Source organism: Tachysurus vachellii, chromosome 12 (assembly GCF_030014155.1).
Source record: "Tachysurus vachellii isolate PV-2020 chromosome 12, HZAU_Pvac_v1, whole genome shotgun sequence".
NCBI classification, from domain to species: domain Eukaryota; kingdom Metazoa; phylum Chordata; class Actinopteri; order Siluriformes; family Bagridae; genus Tachysurus; species Tachysurus vachellii.
The window spans coordinates 12,011,127-12,026,569 of NC_083471.1; the positions used below are offsets into that span (position 1 = coordinate 12,011,127).

General features: G+C 37.0%; 1 long non-coding RNA gene across 1 annotated transcript; it reads left to right on the forward strand.

Moving 5' to 3' along the window:
- Positions 1-6,482: 6,482 nt before the first annotated feature.
- Positions 6,483-7,185, forward strand: LOC132855436 (uncharacterized). Its single transcript, XR_009649328.1, has 3 exons — positions 6,483-6,531; positions 6,813-6,875; positions 7,089-7,185. It is a non-coding gene; the product is annotated as an uncharacterized LOC132855436 (long non-coding RNA).
- Positions 7,186-15,443: the final 8,258 nt, after the last annotated feature.

Sequence of the window (15,443 nt, forward strand, 5' to 3'; positions counted from 1 at the left end):
TTAATTACATCCATATACCTCCTCTTTGGCCTTCCTCTTTGCCTCCTGCCTGGCAGCTCCATGTCCAACATTCTCCTACCAATATACTCACTCTCCCTCCTCTGAACATGTCCAAACCATCTTAATCTCGCCTCCCTAACTTTGTCCCCCAAACGTCCAACATGGGCTGTCCCTCTGATGTACTCGTTCCTAATCCTGTCCAATCTTGTCACACCCAAAGAGAACCTCAACATCTTCAGTTCGGCTACCTCAAGCTCTGACTCCTGTCTCTTCTTCAGTGACACTGTCTCTAAACCATACAGCACGGCCGGTCTCACCACTGCCCTGTACACCTTCCCTTTGATTCTTGCTGATATTTTCCTATCACACAGAACTCCTGACACCTTTCTCCACCCACTCCAACCTGCCTGCACTCGCTTCTTTACTTCTTTCCCACTCTCTCCATTACTCTGGACTGTTGACCCCAAGTACTTAAACTCCTGTACCTTCTTCACCTCTTCACCCTGTAACCTTACTATTCCACTTCCCTCCCTTTCATTCACACACATGTACTCAGTCTTACTACGACTGACTTTCATTCCTCTTCTCTCCAGCGCAAACCTCCACCTCTCCAGGTTTTCCTCCACCTGCTCCCTGCTCTCACTACAGATCACAATGTCATCTGCAAACATCATCGTCCAAGGAGACTCCTGTCTGACCTCCTCTGACAACTGGTCCATCACTATAGCAAACAGGAAGGGACTCAGAGCCGATCCCTGATGCAGTCCCACCTCCACTGTAAACTCCTCTGTCTGACCTACAGCACACCTCACCACTGTCCTGCTCCTCTCATACATGTCCTGCACCACTCTGACATACTTCTCTGCTACTCCTGACTTCCTCATACAGTACCACAGCTCTTCTCTTGGCACCCTGTCATACGCTTTCTCTAAGTCTACAGACACACAGTGCAACTCCCTCTGACCATCCCTATACTTCTCCATCAACATTCTTAGAGCAAAAATTGCATCTGTTGTGCTCTTTCTCGGCATGAAGCCATACTGCTGCTCACAAATTTCCACCACCTTCCTTAACCTAGCTTCCACTACTCTTTCCCACAACTTCATTGTATGGCTCATCAACTTTATCCCCCTATAGTTGTTGCAACTCTGCACGTCACCCTTATTCTTAAAGATCGGCACTAACACACTCCTTCTCCATTCCTCAGGCATCCTCTCACTTTCTAATACCCTGTTGAACAAACTAGTTAAAAATTCCACTGCTGCCTCTCCTAGACACTTCCAGACCTCTACCGGGATGTCGTCAGGACCAACTGCCTTTCCACTTTTCATCCTCTTCAAAGCCTTCCTGACTTCATCCTTTCTAATCTTATCTACTTCCTGTTCCACAGAGTTCACCCCTTCTACTCTTTTTTCCCTCTGATTTTCCTCATTCATCAGCTCCTCAAAGTATTCCTTCCATCTCCTCTGTACACTCTCCTCACTTGTGAGCACCCTTCCATCTCTATCCTTAATAATTCTAACTTGCTGCACATCCTTCCCATCTCGATCCCTCTGTCTAGCTAACCTGTACAAGTCCTTCTCTCCTTCTCTAGTGTCTAACCTAGTGTACAACTCTTCATATGCCTTCTGCTTGGCCTTAGACACCTCCCTCTTCACTCTGCGCTGTAACTCCTTGTATTCCTGTCTATTCTCTTCAGTCCTGTCCATATCCCACTTCTTCTTGGCTAATCTCTTCCTCTGGATACTATCCTGAACTTCCTCATTCCACCACCAAGTCTCCTTATCTTCTTTCCTCCTTCCAGATGACACACCCAGCACCTTTCTCCCTGTCTCCCTGATCACTTCTGCTGTAGTTTCCCAGTCATCCGGCAGCACTACCTGACCACCCAGAGCCTGCCTCAACTTCTGTCTAAATTCCTCACAACATTCCTCCTTTTTCAGCTTCCACCACTTAGTTTTCTTCTCTATCTTTGACCTCTTCCTCTTACAGACCATCAGAGTCATCCTACACACCACCATCCTATGCTGTCTGGCTACACTCTCTCCCACTACCACTTTACAGTCACTAATCTCTTTCAGATTGCCTCTTCTACAAAGGATGTAGTCTACCTGTGTTCTCCTGCCTCCACTCTTGTAAGTCACTCTATGTTCCTCCCTCTTCTGAAAATACGTGTTAACCACAGCCATGTCCATCCTCTTAGCAAAGTCTACTACCATCTGTCCTTCAAGGTTCCTTTCCTTAACTCCAAACTTGCCCATCACCTCCTCATCACCTGTGTTCCCCTTACCAACATGTCTATTAAAATCCGCTCCTATCACCACTCTCTCACCCGTGGGAATACTCTCAATCACCTCATCGAATTCACACCAGAATCTCTCTTTCTCCTCTAACTCACAACCTACCTGTGGGGCATAACCACTAACAACATTCAACATCACCCCTTCAATCTCTAACTTCAGACTCATCACCCTGTCTGACACTCTCTTCACCTCCAGAACATTCCTCACAAACTCCTCCTTCAGGACCACACCTACCCCATTTCTCTTACTATCCACACCATAATAAAACAGCTTGAATCCTGCTCCTATACTACGAGCCTTGCTACCCTTCCACTTGGTCTCCTGTACACACAGTATATCCACCTTCCTTCTCTCCATCATATCAGCCAGCTCTCTACCTTTCCCTGTCATAGTACCAACATTCAGAGTCCCTATTCTCAGTCCTACACTCTTACCTTTCCTCTTCTCTCTCTGTCTGTACACTCTCCTCCCTCCTCTACTCCTTCGACCAACAGTAGCCCAATTTCCACCGGCGCCCTGTAGGTCAACGGCGCCGATGGCGGTCGTTGTTAACCCGGGCCTCGACCGATCCGGTATGAAAATCTTACTGACAACTCGCATGGTTAGATTTGGCAATGTTTTATGCCGGATGCCCTTCCTGACGCAACCCTCTCTATTTATCCGGGCTTGGGACCGGCACAGAAGTCACTGGACTGTGACCCCCATGGCTAGATTATATATATATATATATATATATATATATATATATATATATATATATATATATATATATATATATATATATATATATATATTATTATTATTACTTGAGAAGTATTTTATTTATATATTTATTATATATATTTTATTGCTGTAAGAAAGGCAAGGAAAGCAAGGTCTCCTATACTATATATAAATATAGTTTGTGTGTGTTTCCAAAATATTTTCAAAATAAAGAAAAACAGGACAAAGCTGTGCAGTTCGTTTCTGTGTAAGTTTATGAACAAAATGATCGGAACACAATTGTCTGTGATTCCAGGGGCACCAGGTGAAATCTTCCCTAGGGCAGCAAATTGGCCAGGGCCGGCCCTGCATGCAAGCAGCAGCAAAGAATAGAGTGGATGTTCCAACAATTTAATCTTGAATTTGTTACAGAAATATTTTTAGTTTGACTCTTCTGTATTATGTCTATACCTAATTAATATCATTCTGAAAAATAATCAGTAAAATCTACTTTTCATATGAAGGTCACACTCTAAAAAACGATTCGTTGGCTGAACAACCATTACTTTTAAAAATAAATAAACTAAACACAAATAACAAAGTAATTTTAACTTTCCAACCTCTACTTAGCATATATAGTGTCTGTAACATAAATATATAAGTTACAAGGTGAACCTAAATGTATGCATAAATATAATGAAAAAACATAAGTCACGTCAACTAGTATTAAAATTGCATCAAAACTAAGTAATTATAACATAATATTTTAGGTTTGACTGTGAGCCACGTGATATGCAAATCCGGAAAAAACTGGAGCCATTTTGTGACGCACATGTGAAGACGGTGGAAAGAGGTAAGCTTAACTTTCAATAAACTAAGCAAAATATTCGATTTTGAGGTTTTGAAATTAATAAACACTTGTTTGTAGTGTTAGATGAAGATATTTTCTGAAACGCAAAGAGACGAAGACGCTGAAAAGTGGTAAGATTTGTCGTTTTAACGTACATTCGTTTATTTGTGTTTGCGTTTGTGGTCAAGAAAGAAACTTTTTTAAATTGAATTTCTGAATTGCTACGAATTTAGCTTCAACAATTAGAAACGTGTTACTTGAATACTTATGAAAGTCCAGTTTGTACAAGTAAGTTATTGTATGAAAGGAGGAACGAGTGTGCACGCGATTGTCCGCCTAAAAGCAGTGTGCCTCCATCGAATGAATGTTCTAGTGGTTAATTTGTTTATTTCAGAGGTATATGACCATGCATCGCTTTGGCATGTTTGCATTAAGATAAGGGCGAATTCTGACGAATCTGTTCCCGCCCTGCTCCGTGTAACGCTTTGCAGTTCTTTGTTCAATTACCACCTTGGCTTGAAACTTAACTTTTCTTATAATAATGAGAAACTTCTACGCATGCGTAAATGCGGAGCAGAAGGGCGTGACACGCTTCCGACATCCGCTGGTCTCAGCATAGCACATTATGCAAAAACGTGATCTATTAATATCTTTAAATAACAGTATTGATAAATTACCAGTATATGAGTATTTTGCCAAAAAAAGGTGATGCGTCATTAGTATATACAATCTTTTACTGAAAAGGTCTATGCTAGTAAGACTCTGCAATGTCTTGCCTATTCATACTAAATATAAAACTTTTTTCTCTTTCTGGCTCAGAGCAAGAAAGTGTTGCAAAGGGGGCAGCATCAAGGAAGTGTCCTGTTTGTTTTTTTGTTCAAAATTTGTTAATTTGACACATTTGTTGTACATTCATGATGTGTGGTTTTAGGCTTCACCATTGTATTGCAGCCTGTTTCAAAAAATAAAGTGAAATGCTTTATTTTGTGTGATTTGCATGTGTAATTTATTTTAGTGAAGTGACATGGTGACCCATACTAGGAATTTGTGCTCTGCGTTTAACCCATTCAAGCAGCAGTGCAGTATGCAGACCAATAGCTGATGATCTAAAATAACTTAAAATTTTACATTGGTTCAACTCAATTAATTATCTTTTTTTAACATAAATGAGCTTAAATTTTAAGTTAACTTAACTTGCAGTTACTTAGCAGATTCTACCATGTTACTTATATTTTTAAGTAAACAATGTTGAGTGTACCCAAAAATTTAAGTACATATAACAACAGTTTTCTTGTTAATTTTAAGTAATTTTTTTCCAAGTTGGGTTTACTTAAAAAGTGTGATGCAAAAATGGTGCATACATATTTTAAGTAAATCCAACACATCATTTTTTAGAGTGCACGGCACATTTTCACATTTATTTGAAGAAGTCACGATGGAGCTATCAGAGAAACTGGTAACTAAACAATTTTACATTTAAATTTACCACCAAAATGAACTTGAATATTTAATTTAAATAGCTAAGATTAATGCAAGGTTCTGGTTCAATAGAGAGTTATTTGGTTTATTTTTGCTGTTCTTCTTCTCTCTCAATTGTATTTTAATTGTAATTGTATTAAATTGAATTTTCAGAGGCATTGGAAAATTGGAAGGTGAGGAATTTGTGTTTGTAATCAAACTATGCTATGTATTCTGTTTAATTTCAGTTTTAGAGTTAAGCCTGTTCATTTGAAGAGCTCTGTAAAATTATCACTATTGTAGTTTAATAATAAATATGGATTGATTTATACTGCTCTTTTTTTTCTATGGCATAGCATGAAGAACAATCAGTCAAAATGATGTTTATGATGTTTGCACGAGTTTGCTGCAATGAGGATGAACCGAAAAAGCAGATTTGCATGAGAGATAAGGTAAACTTTAAAGTTTGCAAACACCTTTGTCTCTCCTAAACAGTACATTTTTTTTTTACCAATCTTGCCCACAACCCAGTTTCATTTGTCCTATGTGAACTTTGATCATGATCAATAATCATGAATCAGTCGGAAGTAGAATTTGAGTTTGGCACACCTGATCTAAAGTCTATTAAAAACTCTAATACACTAATTCAATAAACAACTGTTTTTTGCCAGAGCAGAATAAACATTAGCTGATACATGATAAAAGGCAATGAGACATATGTAAATTTATAAAATAAATAAATATATTTTAAGCAGATTTTTATTAACAAAAGCAGACATATGCATTTGTACAGTACTGTAAATATAAATGAGAACCATTAAATTCTGTTGGCACTAGAAGTGAGGGAAAAGTGTGGCAAGTGTTGAATATACCTCATTATTTAATAAGAAATACCTCATTATTTTTAAATATTTTGTCAATTTCAAGAAACTGTCTTGTATTATTATTATTTGTAGTATTCTTTATGTTTGTTTGTTTTTAATTGGTGAGGAAGGTTTTTATAAACCAGTGAGTGGATAATTAAGAAGCCAAACTGTGTAAAATAAAAATGAGTACAAACTGTATCAGTTTCATAAAGGTAGAAAAACATTTGCACTTTCTGAAACAATACAATTTTTTTTTGTACCACTCACTTTGTACCACATATTTGATGTGTGTCTCTCTCAACAGGCAGCGGTACAAGACTGGCTGCAGTATATCAAGACAACATCAGAAAATGTGATTTGAATTTTTGGGTTTTATGTTGATTTTAAAATATTGAGGAGCACAAAAACCTAAACCCCCTGCCTCTTACAATTGTTTGTCTTTTATTTTATCAAAGAAAATTATATTTTAGACAATAAATAAATGAGCTACTTTCACTTTTTAGCTCTTGATTTGAGTTTTTTTTTTTTTAGCACAAATGTAAAGTCATTGCAAGATTATATGGCACTTGCACATTCAACAAGATAAAAGATGTTTAGGACCTTACAACTTGACCTGTGTGTGTTCCACTATAGGCAAGGCTGAACCGATGGCAGAAGTGGATCAATCAGAAAACCATGGCGGATTTTACTGTCAAGGTAAATAATATAAAAAATAATACAATGTAAATATAATACAATATTATAACAGGTATTGGGGAAATGCCATAAAGTAAGCTTTCAAAAATGTTTTATTTTATTTACCAGTGAAAGTTATTTTATTTTATTTACCAGTTATTTATCAGGTCAAGTCAAGTATCTTTTATTGTCATCTCAACCATATATAGATGAAATAAAACAGCGTTTCTCCAGGTCCATGGTGCTAAATAAATCAACACAGACCTACATAAAAACAACACAGAGCTAAGGACTTTGTAGGCTAAGTAAGTTGTCCTAGCCACATAAAGTGACCCGTGTGCATACTGTATATTATACAGTACATTGTACAAAAATATTGGAATTGTCCCATCATTTATTTAACCATGCTATTGAAAATGTAAACATTCAAATTAAGACTGTGTTGTATGGAACATGGAAACAGAATATACCTAACCTTCAGAGACAGTTCTGAACATAAAATAATTCCATTTGCAATAGTTAATAATGGCACATAATTAAATTAACTGGCATACTGTTAGGAAAGTAATATACTATTTGCATAGATATACAGACTGCCCAGCATTGAAAGTACAATGTAAACAAAGAACCGCCCCATTCTTCTTACCAACAAACCACAAGGAGTAGGTTTTTGACACTGTTTCACTTCACCACAGACAATAAAATGTTGTCCACACTGTATGAGCAGATGTTCCCAAATATTTTGTTTATAAAATAGATATAAGCATCGACACAGCAATAAGCTATTACAACTTCTCTCATATGGACGGACTCAGTTTCAAGCAGATAATGGTACGCATCTGGATTCGTTACTTGAAATAAGCGGTTTAGCCTAAGTCTTGTTTAGAGGGTCCGGTAATTCCAGTCGAGGGATTATTTTGAGTTTTTTTTAAATACTTTAAATGTTCAGTTCAAGCCAAACTTAAAAAGTACATGCTTGTAATGTTGTGAGCTAAAGAAACCAATTCAAAGTGTAATGCTACTAGTCACATAATCTTTCACATTATGACGTGCAGTGAAATGCTTTTTACGACTGTACATGTTATAAAAATCAAAACAGCAACAGGTGCATGTGGGCAATAAATATACAGCATAAACACATTCAGTTACATCTAATTTTATTTCCTTACTGCTAAAAAATAATGACTTTTGTCAAGACAAACTGTCTTCATTCATTACAGTTTGTTGAACTAAATTATGTAAAGACAGCAGAAGATCCAATCAAATATCTTTGATTCTACAGAAAAAACAATCCAAACAAATCAGTGAAACTGGATGACAATGAGGTAGACCAATTAATGCACATTTGGTGCTGTAAAGGATAAACAGTACAGAAAATGAATGGATGGTGCAAACCCAGCACTGTAAAAAATTGCTGTAAAAAACAGGGAATTTTGGACAGTAATTTACCGTTTCTCATAAATACAGCTGAATTCTGTAAATGAAAATTAATTTGACGAGCAAACTAATAACAGCAAGTTACTGTTCAGTTTAACGGGACAATACAGTATTTTTTTGGTCTGGTCATGCATGTCAGGCATGTGAAGAACTCGTCTCCAACAACGCACATTAACCTCGTCTCCAACAATGACACTGTTTTTCTGCATTTTAATATATGAGAAGGAAGCAGAATTAAAGACGATCGATCCATTTTCACTCCGATTGTGACCCTGCCAGCACCTACGGATCGGCAAATTCACGTGTTTTTTACTCCTCGTCTGTATGAAGTCTGTGTTTCTAAGTGAAATAATTGACAAAATGTTAAATATATTTGCTTATTTTTGAACCATTACTAAAAATGATGTATTGATTTTTACATATTTGGGGCTGCTCGTTAAACGAATTACCTATATTAGTTAGTATCTTTATTTGTATTTAACGTTAATTTGCAATCTAATCAAATGTCTGACTGACGTCTGATTATTTATTGATATTTTTGTGGGATTGGGCTGTTTCACCTTTTGTTTAAGGGTTTATTGAAATGTGCACTAAACAGGGGTGCAAACTTGTCACATTTCGGCGATATTCGCCATTTTGGATCCAAAATAGGTCATTCTTGTGATTTGCCTAGATCCGATGAGTTTTTGAAAATGAGGGGAAAGGGGGGTCTGCGTCAGGGTCGTAGTAAATGAAAATCATGTCCAGCTATTGTGGTAATGATGTCAAATCACTAGCCAGTTTGGCGGGTTATGTTTTACAATTTTCATCTTATTTGCTGCCGAAGTTTAGGCAGTCTGAGCAGATTGAGCGCACACACTTAACTCATAGTATTTTCTCTATCGAATTCACGCGCCCACATCACGTTGCTGTGCGTGTGGTCACAAAAACCTAACATTCACTTAAGTTTTACTTTTCACTTGTTTCACGATTCACTTGCATATACAGTATTTCCATGTATTCATATGCTGCGTTCACGCATTTACATTACAATCCAAGACGCTACATCAGTCAAACTTGCTAACACACACTCACACGGGGTAAAACCAAACCCTATTCATTCACCAATCAGACCCAAAAAGGCGGCAGACCTAAACACAGTCAGTTTAATTGGTGGATTTGGAGCGGTAATTTTCACATAAAAGAGAAGAAAAACGAGCGAAGCCCCGAAGATAGTGAGGTATGACAGCTTATCTTACAGGTGAGAGAGATTGTGGAGCTTGTTTGTGCTCCAACCATTTCCACAGGCCAGGTAGGATATATAAGAGTTCTGATAGATGAATATTTGCATATCAGAATGCAGACTTTTGGGGATCATATGCTTAAGCCTAAACACCACTACCTTAATCATTATCCAGAACTCATTGTTCACTTTGGAGTACTTATTCATCTCTGGACATTACGATTCGAAAGTAAGCATGGTTACTTCAAGCAATGTGCAAGAAAGCTCCATAACTTTAAAAACCTATGTGGAACTCTTGGTGAAAGACATCAACGGTTGCAATCTTTTCTAAGTGCTGGGAATTTATTCTCACCATCTGTTGTGGTAGAGAAGGGATCTGAATTTATCGTAGGAGACTACAATGATAAGATAAGACAGTCAGTTGCTCATCTTAGCTTTGATCCTCAAGATACCCTCTTTAGTCATGATGTGACAGTAAAAGGAACAGCATGTAAGAGCAACGTTTGTTGTTATAGATCATACTGATGATGGCCTAGTAGTAGGACAAATTAAAAAGGCTGTCATTCATAAGAATTCAGCAGTGTACTTTATCACTGAGCTATATCAGTCTGTCCGTCAACCTTGCATTAACGCTTATTTCACTACACCAATGCAGGAGGCCTACTATTGTGTTAGTCAAGCAGATCTGCTGGATTATTATCCTCTGCCTAAATATTCATATTGTGGCATGTCTTTGCTAACACTTCATCACTCTGTCCCCACATTTTAGATTCATGTCATCCATCAGTGATAAAATTAAGGCTATTATCCTCAAGATGTTGACCAGCTTGTCTGAGGATATTCAAAATCAGATTATCACTGGACTTCAAAGCTCAAGTGTGGAATCATTAGAAGACCTCAAGTATGTACTGTACAGAAGGATGATCTCAGAGACTTTATACCTGTCATGCACCAAAGGAAGCTTCTGGAGGCATTCAGAAATGGTAATTATTGTTATTATTCTAGTTTAAGTATTTGTCCTGTGACTGTCCAGTTAAAGCAACATGAATTATTAAATAACAAGACTGTTTACATTCAGCTGTATTTGGTCTCCCAAAGCCCTCCCAAAGATTTTTTGAAAATAAATATGCGCCTATTTGATTTTATTTTTATGTTTTAGAAACTTTAACAGTCACACTTGATCTCGAAGTCTTGCCACTTGACTCAACACAAACAAGTCTATCTTCTGACTCCAGTACACTGCCTTTTTCCTCTTCATCTCCATTGTCAAGCCCTTCACCAGCATCATCACCTTGTACTTTGAGCAGGGTGAGTCAACCAGCCAACATATCCAGTAAATAGCACAAAACCTTTGAGATTCCTTGGGATAAAATGCCTGAGGAAGTGCAGTCAGCCATTGCTAACGGCAAGCGACCTGCTCCTGACAAGCAACGCCAGATGATATGCATCCTGGTGGATGAAATAAGAAAACATGATGCTAATCCAACACGTAATGAATGTCTCATCATCTGCCGTAATATTGTTAAACAGTACCCGAGTAGTTTTGCAGATATGATGCCAGGAGGTGTTATCATTGGTGGTGGATTTACTTCACTCCTTTCTCAGGTAAAAACAAGGATTGAGAATGTTAACCGTGCAGGGACATTGAAATGACACAGAACATCAAGACTGTCTGGACAACTGCGCAGGCCAAGTGATTCTTATGGATGGAAACAATTTAACCCAGAACTGCCATTAGAAGAAACTCATGATACGCTGGAACAGAAGCAGCAACAACTGGAGAACATTTACAGACAGGAAGGTATTCACAGTGGTGAGAAGCCTGAAGTGATAAACCTCATGAAAACAACATTCTGTCTTCAGCGTAATAAAATTAATGAGACTCCAGCCCCTTCCATTCAAAATTTGAGAATCCAGTGGCCTTACCTCTTTACTCAAAGGGGTATCTTCTGCCACTTTGAGTTACTGACAGACATTAGTGTGTTAAGTGCCTTGGAACTATCCATTAAAGAATGTGGGCAAGGAATAGTGAAGTATTTGATGACCAAAGCAAAGAACAAGCCTGTCATCTCCGAGGGTGAAGATGCGGAGCTAACTTTCATCCAGCTGCTGATGGCATACTTTGATGAGAGAATAGAGGGACTGATACTCCATGCTGATGTAAGTTGTGTTTGTTATTATTCGGTTTGTTTAAGTATTACTTAAGTATTCAATTCAATTTAAGTTTATTTGTATAGCGCTTTTTACAATGGACATTGTCTCAAAGCAGCTTTACAGAACATAAACATAGAACAGAAGACAAACATAAGAAGTATAAAGAATTAATAAAAATTCAAGATATATATACAGTAGTTCACAGTGTGTAGGTATGTATGTATATGTATTTATCCCCAATGCGCAAGTCTGAGGTGACTCAGGCAGCAGTGGCAAGGAAAAACTCCCTTAGATTGTTAAGGAAGAAACCTTGAGAGGAACCAGACTCAAAGGGGAACCCATCCTCATATGGGTGAAACTAGAGGGTGTGATTACAAATATACAGTCAGACAAATGCTGTATTGGTGTAGGGATCAGATGGAGTTCAGATCTCCTCTTAGTATCACAGAGTCCAACTGGAGCTGGTAGATCTGTAGACTTATTTGAGTCTTATTTAAGTAAGACTTATTTGATGCCTGCTATGACTACACACAATTTCATTCTTAATTTCCATATCATTGTTCATTTTCTACAGATTTCTGCCACTGCAGCAGATGGTGAGCACACCCTGACTCTCCCTGCAAGTCCAAGGCTGATACTGCTGGGTAAGTGTCACTGTAAGGAATGGAGTATAGAACAATAAAACTGTATAGAAAAGTCTGTCTAATTCATCTCTTTCTGAAATTAATCTCATTAGCTTTTCCAAGTAATGGATTTGCAGCTGTATAATATCTGATAGTGTTTCGGGACATTAACTATAATTGTTGTCTGCATCAGTTGCTGATGATGAAGTCACACTTGGAGGTTGGATGATCAGCATTGAAAACAACATCATCTGTGAAGGCATCCACCAAAGCTTCATCAAAGGGCTGGCTGCAGTTTTCGCCACCTACTATGTGTTCAACTTGCAATACCAAGAGGAAGCTGCAAGGACACTGTAGTTTGTTCAAAGGTAAATTCTCTCTCATTACCTCCCACCCTGCCCTACCCTACCTCTCTCTTTCTTTATTTCTCTCAAACACAGAAGCACCTCAAAGCACAGCTTTGTTAAGGGAAAGGGCATTTTAGACTGGCCATATCATGGTGTATACCTCAACATAACATTGGTGCAATAGTAGTTTGAGTGTCTAGTCAGTTTCCTCTGCATGCTACTTTAATTTTAACAGAAAGCAATGGACAATACCGTGAGCTCAACACTCTTAGAAAGGATGTGTTAATTTTTGTGCGTTAAGCTTTTAACACATAATGTGTCATTTTAACACATTCTGTGTCATTTTGTGTTGATTTTGTGTTAAAATAAAACACAAGTTGTGTTAAAAGTAACACAAAATGTGTTGTTTCAATAATAACACAGAGATGGGTGGATTCTGGGACAACGCATTTAGTGTGTTGTCCCAGAATCAACACTAATGTGTTGTTTTTAACACATTTGTTCTAAGCGTGAAGTTTCATCAAAATTTACAATGTCCCATTAGCTGTATTTGTTAGAAATATCCTCACTTATGTTTCTAAAGCTTCAACAAAAAAATGAGAAAATACAGTCTGCATGGTTCTGTTACTGGCAGTTGTTCCTGTTAAACTTAAACAATTATATTGTCATACCAGCCATGTGTAAAGCTTCATGCCACAGCACGACCACTCTGGGGTGCGTTTCCCAAAACCATAGTTGCTAACCTGTTAGCAACTTAGATGGTTGGCAATGGGAAATTGCATTGCAACCAACAAAGTTGCTAACTTAGCTAGCAACTATGGTTTTGAGAAATGCACCCCTGAACAATCTAATCTAATAGCATGGTTAGTTGATTTGAGAGACTTGTGTCACTTTGAGAGAGATGTGTTTTTGAGAAATAAAGGTAGAACTTTATTTTACATTCAAAATACAGTTTTGAACCCATTTAAGGACAGCATTGAAATAAAATTATGCAGATACTGCCATAATGGCAACAACCTAGAATATGTATACTGTGAATACAGTGAGTTTTATCTGTCTTCATTGCAATTAATCTTAACTTAGCTCATTGTACTTTGTAGACGCTTAATTGGTGTGAACCCTGAGAGGGGAACAAAAGCCAGCCAGGTGAAGGTGTCCAAGAAGATAGGAAAGCTTGTCCAGAAAAAGGCAGCAACTGTGAATCCCCATGTGGCCACCCTCATCAAAAAACCTCATAGACTTTGAGTGGGGCTTTATTTAATTTTTTTATATTATAGTTTATTTTAATTGAAGGTGATGTTACAGCATTGTGTTCAACAGTTCAGTCAAGAAAAAAGTCACAGCATTGTGTTGTTTACTATATTTAATAAAAACTGTGTATTATCGTCATCCTTTGTTTGAGCAATTTTAAGTTACAATATAAAGATCACATTCTACAGTATAGTTTATATTAAAAAACAGTAAACAGTTTATTAAAATTACAGCAGGAACACTAAAATAACAGTATAATGCAACCAAACATCTGACAGTATTATACAGTACTGTGCAGCTCTCTTTTTTTTACAGCACAGTCCCATGATATTTGTACAGTAAAAAAAATAAAACTGTTGTTGTAAATTACAGTAGGTAATCTGTAAAATTACAACTTTATGCAGGCAAATCTAGCTGCCAGTATATTACTGTAATTTAACAGTGACATTTTTTACAGTGAGTGTATTAATTATTTTGCTCCTCTGCAGGTTTAATACATGCTCCCCAAAAGTTTTTCCAAAACTAAGGGAATGATTTTTTACAAAGGTTTGGGAAAGGTACCAAGAACCCTACCACTCAACCCCTTATGGGAAAAATTAAGGACTAGATCAAGTGAGACTTACAGGAGGAAGCAATTGGAGACTTACACAAGGAAACAAGTGAGGACTCAGGTGAGGAAGCAGGACTTACATGAAGAAGCAAGTGGGGACTTAGACAAGGAAGCAAGTGTGGCCAGCCTAAATCTGTTGCTGGAAAAAAAATGGAAGGGTTAATTTTCAAATCCCAAATGCCTGGGTAAATGCCTGGACTAATGTAGAGAATATAAATTGATTTGTGCAATTAAAAAAAAAAAAAAAGAAAAATGTGCACATACATATGCTTGATGAATATACAGAATTTTTTTTTAAATTCATATAGTGTGTGTTTGTTTAGGTTTCTTTTTGGGATGTTCTTTGAACTTTGATGACATTTGACTTGGCTTTTTTTGTTAATACGACTAGCTGTGTTTTGCTTTTTTTTTATTCGTTTCTCAGGAGATTTCAAGAGAGTTGCTTCATGGATATTCCACAACATTAACTAAATAAATAAATAATAAAAAAAAGAATAATCTGTGTTTTTATTAAATAAAATTATTATTGGTGCTAAGAAATTACTAATATCCATTTAATGGCAATATTTAATGGCATACACTGTAAAAATTAAACCGTATTTTTTAAGATAAAAAGCTGGTTGCTAGAAAAAAATGGTTGCCAGATCTTTACCATAAAAAAAGATGGTGGCAATGATTTTGGTTATACGGGCTTTATGGTTTTTAATTGTCTTCAGTCTAATTTACATGTTTATGTTATAAATACAGTTTATAATACCTCAAGGTTTACATTGCAATAATTATGGCTCATAACCAACTTTTTTACAGCTCAGAACTATTTAATTTAAAGGTTTTTGTTGTAATAATTACTTCACAAAACAGATAGATAACTATTTAAACTACAGGAAAAAAACATAAGTATAGTATAGTACTTATAGTACAGTATGTTCAATTTAGTTAACAATT